The sequence below is a fragment of the Syngnathoides biaculeatus genome, chromosome 11, assembly GCF_019802595.1.
Source record: "Syngnathoides biaculeatus isolate LvHL_M chromosome 11, ASM1980259v1, whole genome shotgun sequence".
In the NCBI taxonomy this organism is placed as follows: domain Eukaryota; kingdom Metazoa; phylum Chordata; class Actinopteri; order Syngnathiformes; family Syngnathidae; genus Syngnathoides; species Syngnathoides biaculeatus.
Window position 1 is genome coordinate 2,388,157 of NC_084650.1, and position 6,123 is coordinate 2,394,279.

The following is a 6,123-nucleotide window of genomic DNA, read 5'->3' on the forward strand; positions in this document are numbered from 1 at the left end:
GTCGGATCCACCCGTGCGCGTTCCTGTCTCGGAAGCTGACCCCGACAGAGAGCAACTACGACGTGGGAGATCGGGAACTGCTGGCAGTCAAGAGCGCATTGGAGGAGTGGCGGCACTGGCTAGAGGGCTCGCAAGTACCGTTCGTTGTCTTCACGGACCACAAGAACTTAGAGTACCTGAAGACCGCGAAGCGGCTGAACGCCCGACAGGCCAGGTGGGCCCTATTCGTCACCCGCTTCCACTTTACTCTGTCCTTCCGCCCAGGCTCCAAGAATGGCAACCCGGATGCACTATCGCGGATCCACGAGGGGGAGCGCACGGAATCGGAGGCCGCTCCTATTCTGCCAGAGGCATGCTTCGTGTCCGGCTTCACCTGGGCAGTAGAGTCACGGGTGAAGGAGGCCCTGGGAGAGACACCAGCGCCCGCAGATTGTCCGTCGGGCCGCCTTTTCGTCATCCCATCTCTGCGGGGAGACGTCGTCGCCTGGGCCCATACCAACAAGACGGTCTGTCACCCGGGTATGGCAAAGACCCGTTCAGTGGTTGAACAAAGGTTCTGGTGGCCCAACCTCAGCAAGGACGTAAGGGAGTTCGTCAACGCCTGCCCGGTGTGTAAGGCCAATAAGACTTCCCGCCTACGGCCCGTTGGTGAGTTGCAACCCCTGTCCATCCCCTTTCGTCCGTGGTCACACATCGCGATGGACTTCGTTACCGGCCTGCCGCCTTCACAAGGGAACACAGTGGTGCTGTCCATAGTGGACCGTTTCTCCAAGATGGTCCACTTCGTGCCGCTTCCGAAGATCCCGTCGGCCAAGCAGACAGCCCAGTTGGTATTAGACGAGGTCGTCCGTTACCACGGCCTACCCCAGGACATCGTTTCGGACAGGGGTCCGCAATTCAGCGCCCGTTTCTGGAAGGAGTTCTGCAACCTCATCGGCGCTTCAGCTAGTCTGACATCGGGTCATCACCCGGAGTCCAATGGCCAGACTGAGAGGATAAATCAGGAGTTGGAGACCGGTATTCGATGCCTGGCCTCCAGGGACCAGAGCACGTGGAGCCAGCACATCAAGTGGGTGGAGTATGCCCACAATTCTCTACCCTCCGCCTCAACAGGTATGGCTCAACTCCATGTCGTGCATGGTTATTCTCCGTCCCTGTTTCCTCCACTGGCCACAGACTCTGTGGTCCCGTCGGCCCTGGCCGTGGTGCGACGCTGCAAACGGACCTGGGAAGCAGCGCGGAGGACACTGCTGCGCATGAGCAGCGCCTACAAGGCCGCAGCGGACCGCAAGAGGAGGGCCGCGCCAGAGCTCAGAGTGAGACAGCGAATGTGGCTCTCCACCAATGATCTCCCGCTGCGGACGGAATCCCGCAAACTGGCTCCCAGGTTCGTTGGCCCGTTTCCGATTTACAAGATCATTAACCCGGTGGCCGTCTCGCTGAAACTGCCCAGGTCGATGAGGGTGCACCCTACGTTCCACGTCAGCAGACTTCGCCCGAATCGCACTTCGTCGCTGGCTCCTCCGCTCAAGCCAACGCATGGTCGACGGTGGGCCGGTGTATACTGTGCACCGGCTGCTGTCTTCTCGCCACAGAGGAAGGGGGGTCCAGTACCCGGTGGACTGGGAGGGATATGGCCCGGAGGAGCGCGCCTGGATCCCCTCCCGCTTCGTTGTGGACCGCTCCCTCATCAGGGACTTTCACGCGGCTCATCCTGATGCTCCTGGGCCGTCCAGAGCCGGCCGTTGAGGGGGGGGGGGGGTACTGTCATGCTCCTGGCTTCCTGCCCAGGCTGGCGTGGCCAGCCAATCAGTCAGAGCACACCTGCACCGTGTTACAGTTGATGACGCCCAGTATAGATAGGACGTGAGGGACGACTTGTCCTTCGCTTGATCGGCGTCCTTGATGCCTCGTTCCCGCAATCCTGTTTGCCTGACTTCTGCTCTCCATGCACCGACCCACGCCTGTCCACTGACCACCCTCGTAAGCCTGCCGTACTATTACTTCTGATTGTTTGGACTGTCTGCCTGATCCCAGACCTTGGACCGAGTAAAGGTTTGCACCTGGTGGCTGAGCCTGCACCCATGGGGCTCACATGGGTCTCCCTTCCCATGGGCTCATCATCTGTGAGAGGGGCCATAGGCCATAGAGCAAAGAGTATGTATGTGTGTGTGGGGGTGGAAATGTAAGGCAAACCATTTACAAAATTAAAGAAATATCACAAAACAAGAGTGTTGCATCATTCCTTAAAGATTAGTTTCAAGGAAGTTTTTTTTTTTTTTTTTTTGAATGAACATACTGAACATTGGGCACGGTGGGGCATCTGGTTAGATCATTGGCCTCACTGTTCTGAGGTTCAGGGTTCAATCCCAGCCTCGCCAGTGGGAATATGTATCTTTTCCCTGTGCCTGTGTGGGTTTTCTCTAGGCCCTCCGGTTTCCTCCCACAACCCCAAAACATGCATTCATTTGAGACTCTAAATCTCCCCTAGGTGTGATTGTGAGTGCGGCTGTTTGTCTCTGTGTGATCTGCCATTGGCTTGCAACCACTTCAGGGTGTACCCCATTTCCTGCCCATTGACAGCTGGGATAGGCTCCAACACTCCCCGCCACCCTCGTGAGGATAAGCGGCTCAGAAAATGGATGGATGCATGCATAATTCTCTTTAATTCTCTAACAATGTGTCATCAACTCCCTGTAGAAAAATAACATCTTAAACATCTTGAGTGCATGTCTGGGTTACTGTGACTCACTGCTCTCAGTGTGCCGCAAATGTCTCCTTTATGGTTCTTGTAAGAACACTCTCTGTTGTGGACAGGACATGGATTGAAGGATGGAATAGAAGGCATGAAAAAAAAATTGTCAAGATATATTTTAAGAGCAGTGTTGTGTCTCAACTGTTCTATAATTTAAACATGCACCCTCAAAGAGATCAATAAATAAGTGCATTTACTCGCTGCTAATATTTTATTCCACATTCCACCTTCCCTCGTGGCGAAAAGAAACCCTGAAAGCACAAGAAAATGGGGTTTGCTGGGATATCGAAATAATCTTTTTTCTGAAGATGCAGTATAGATAGATAGCCTATCCCAGCTATTGTCAGGCACCCTGAACTGGTTGCCAATCGCAGGGCACATAGAGACAGAGAGTTGCACTCACAATCACACCTAGGGGCAATTTAGAGCCTCCAATGAATGCATGTTTTTGGGACTTAGGAGGAAACTGGAGTGCCCAGAAAAAATCCACACAGTTGTAATGTTGTGATGTTGTACACTATAATAGGAATGGGGTGTGGAAGTGCACTCTTATTTTGAAAGGCAGCACAGGCTCTGGCTTTTATTCTTTTTTCTGTTCTTTCCAACGCTGTGACTGGTATAAGGAATTGTGTTTTAAAAATGTTCATGGTAACGGGGAAATTGAAGTGTTGGTGGAAGATCTGAGAAACATAGGAAGTAGGCTGCCCGTTTTATTCTGAAGTCACACTTATCAGGTGGCTAGACGAGATCACTTCCTCTTATGTTTCTGGCTTCTAAGTGTAAGATAGGCATTTTGGTTTCTTCCATATATTTTCATTGTTTTGTTGTAAAGGGTGAATATAAATTAGTTTAAAATGTCTGCAAAGCGGGTGTAGTTACAGAGGCGCAGTGTTGAATGTGGTCCATTAATTTTAAACAAACTAGCTAGCTGGAGAAGGGGAGACATTGTTAAGGTCTGTGTTGTGACCATATCTTTAATGTTGCAGAGCTTTGAGGGTCTTTGTGAAGAGAGCCATGTGGAAATTTGTGAATGTGTCTCCTTTATAATACAGGTATGTGAGTTTATGCATGTTTTTTTAATATATTCTTGTCATCTGTTGCAATGTAAATCATATGTTGTTTGTTTTTGTGATATTGTTCCTTCCTCTTGTATTTCTGGCTTCTAAGTGTAAGAACTTTGAGGGTCTTTGTGAAGAAAGCTCTGTGAACATCTATGAATGTGTTTCCTTTGTAGACTATTTTCGCCCACCTGACTAATCCGGGGCATGCGGCCATGTTGGAGGGGTTCACTCCACTGACACGCCGTTCACTCGATCGCTTTTCCATACAGACCTGAGTTACACAAATGTTTGTATGACTGTTAAAAGTGACGCATGATGGCTAAAAAGACTTTGGAAAGTTATTGGGGCTCATCATCAATTCAAGAAACCGTTATGACAAGAAGTGTGCTTTGATCGACAATATCGACCCATATGCCTTGGAGAAACACAAATGGAGCAAGAATTTCGAACTGTGGGCGTCGGTAACCTATCCAGACATTATCAACTATCTCTTCTTCTCGACACGCGCTTATAACATGAACCACCTAAAGAATGACAGAGGTCTGGAGGCCTACAACCAATTCATCAATGGCTGGGTTCGTGATGCGGTGGTATCCATTGTAAGCAACCTGTGTCTCCACACTGCTAAGGTTGGTGTATTGCACAATGCAATTTAAATATATAAGATGAGGCTACTTAATTTCTGAGCGAATGCTGTCAAAAGTATTAATTCGCGTGATTACCGTCAGCGTTGTTAAATGATGTTGATTATACCAAAGAAAAAGGTGAAGATTATTCTTGTTTTCATTTTTGCAAACATGTGCAATCACTTTGGAGGGATGAGAAAAGCAAGTGCAAACCCAATATGGGAAACAATGAAATAAAGATTAAGACAGATTCATTATAGAGTACTGGGGAAGGGGATTCAGTTCAGTTTTAGTTGCTTTCGTGGGCTGACAGAAAATACAGATTTTGAGACATGGATTGCATTCACACGAGTATTATGTAGGCCATTGGCCCCAAAAACTACTTCTCCTTCATAGAATTTAGCTATTGCTAAGTAGGTGTGAAATTCTAAAAGGTATCCAATACCTATCAACAACAAAATGCTCCGAGCAAACTCTGGCATAAGGGAATGACTTGGCTGCTAGATCGGCTCTGATCGGGTCTGTTCTGAGGACTGGTACCGTTTCTCCCTGTGCTTGCATGGGTTTTCTCTGGGCACTCCGGTTTCCTCTCACATCCCAAAAACATGCATTACTTGGAGGCTCTAAATTGCCCCTCGGTGTGATTGTGAGTGCGGCAGTTGTCTGTCTCCATGTGGCCTGCAAATGACTGGCAACCAGTTCAGGGTTTACCCTGCCTCCTGCCCGTTGACAGCTGGGATAGGCTTCAGCAGTCTCGTGAGGATAAGCAGCTCAGAAAAAAATGGATGGATGATTATCTATTACATTTATATTTACTAATTGTCCTTCCTCAGATTCTGAGGAGTTCAACTTCTGGTCACTTCTGTGCTGATTGACTTTGTGAACCATTACTGCCACCTAGTGGGATTAACGTTACCATGGAGGTAGTCATTTACTTGCTCAAATCCATCCATCCATTTTCTTTGGCGCTTATCCTCACGAGGGTCACGGGGAGTGCTGGAGCCTATCCCAGCTGTCAACGAGCAGGAGGCGGGGTACACCCTGAACAGGTTGCCAGCCAATCGCAGGGCACATAGAGACAAACACTCGCACTCACAATCACACTTCGGGGCAATTTAGAGTGTCCAATTAATGTTGCATGTTTTTGGGATGTGGGAGGAAACCGGAGTGCCTGGAGAAAACCCACGCAGGCACGGGGAGAACATGCAAACTCTACACAGGTGGGGCCGGGATTGAACCCGGTTCCTCAGAACTGTGAGGCCAACGCTTTACCAGCTGCACCGTGCCGCCATACTTGCTTAAATGAAATTTTAAAAAAGGGTAAATGAAAGGTAAAGGTTGCGTCTGCTGCTAAAATACACAACAACAAAAAACATTTTGGCACCAGTAGTATCTAAACTAGTGCAGAAAGATTCATGAAAACAAATCACAGTTTGAGCTCAAGGTGACTTGGAAGGTAAAATATTTGAAGATATCTATGTCATGAAATTACATAACAGCAGCACCAGTGTTATCTCTGAATAATCATTTACAACCTCTTACAGATTGAAACTCTCTTACTTTCAACACACTTCCACCAACAGACTGGCATGACTCACTTGACTGATCTTTTTGCCTCTATGTCATTGACGTAGAGCAAGAATTGTTCCTGAGCCTTCAGTGTGGTGAACTTTTTCAAAAT

At 48.7% G+C, this 6,123-nt stretch overlaps 1 protein-coding gene across 7 annotated transcripts in view; it reads left to right on the forward strand.

The window, feature by feature from the left end:
- The window catches only part of pmt (phosphoethanolamine methyltransferase), a 36,483-nt gene that overhangs the window by 18,317 nt on the left and 12,043 nt on the right, over positions 1 to 6,123 (forward strand). For 5 of the 7 annotated variants that reach the window (XM_061834376.1, XM_061834378.1, XM_061834373.1 and 2 more), the window contains exons 1-2: positions 3,541 to 3,807; positions 3,990 to 4,445. The gene's annotated coding sequence lies outside the window, so the exon portion shown is untranslated. The other 2 variants (XM_061834374.1, XM_061834375.1) reach the window with 2 other exon arrangements.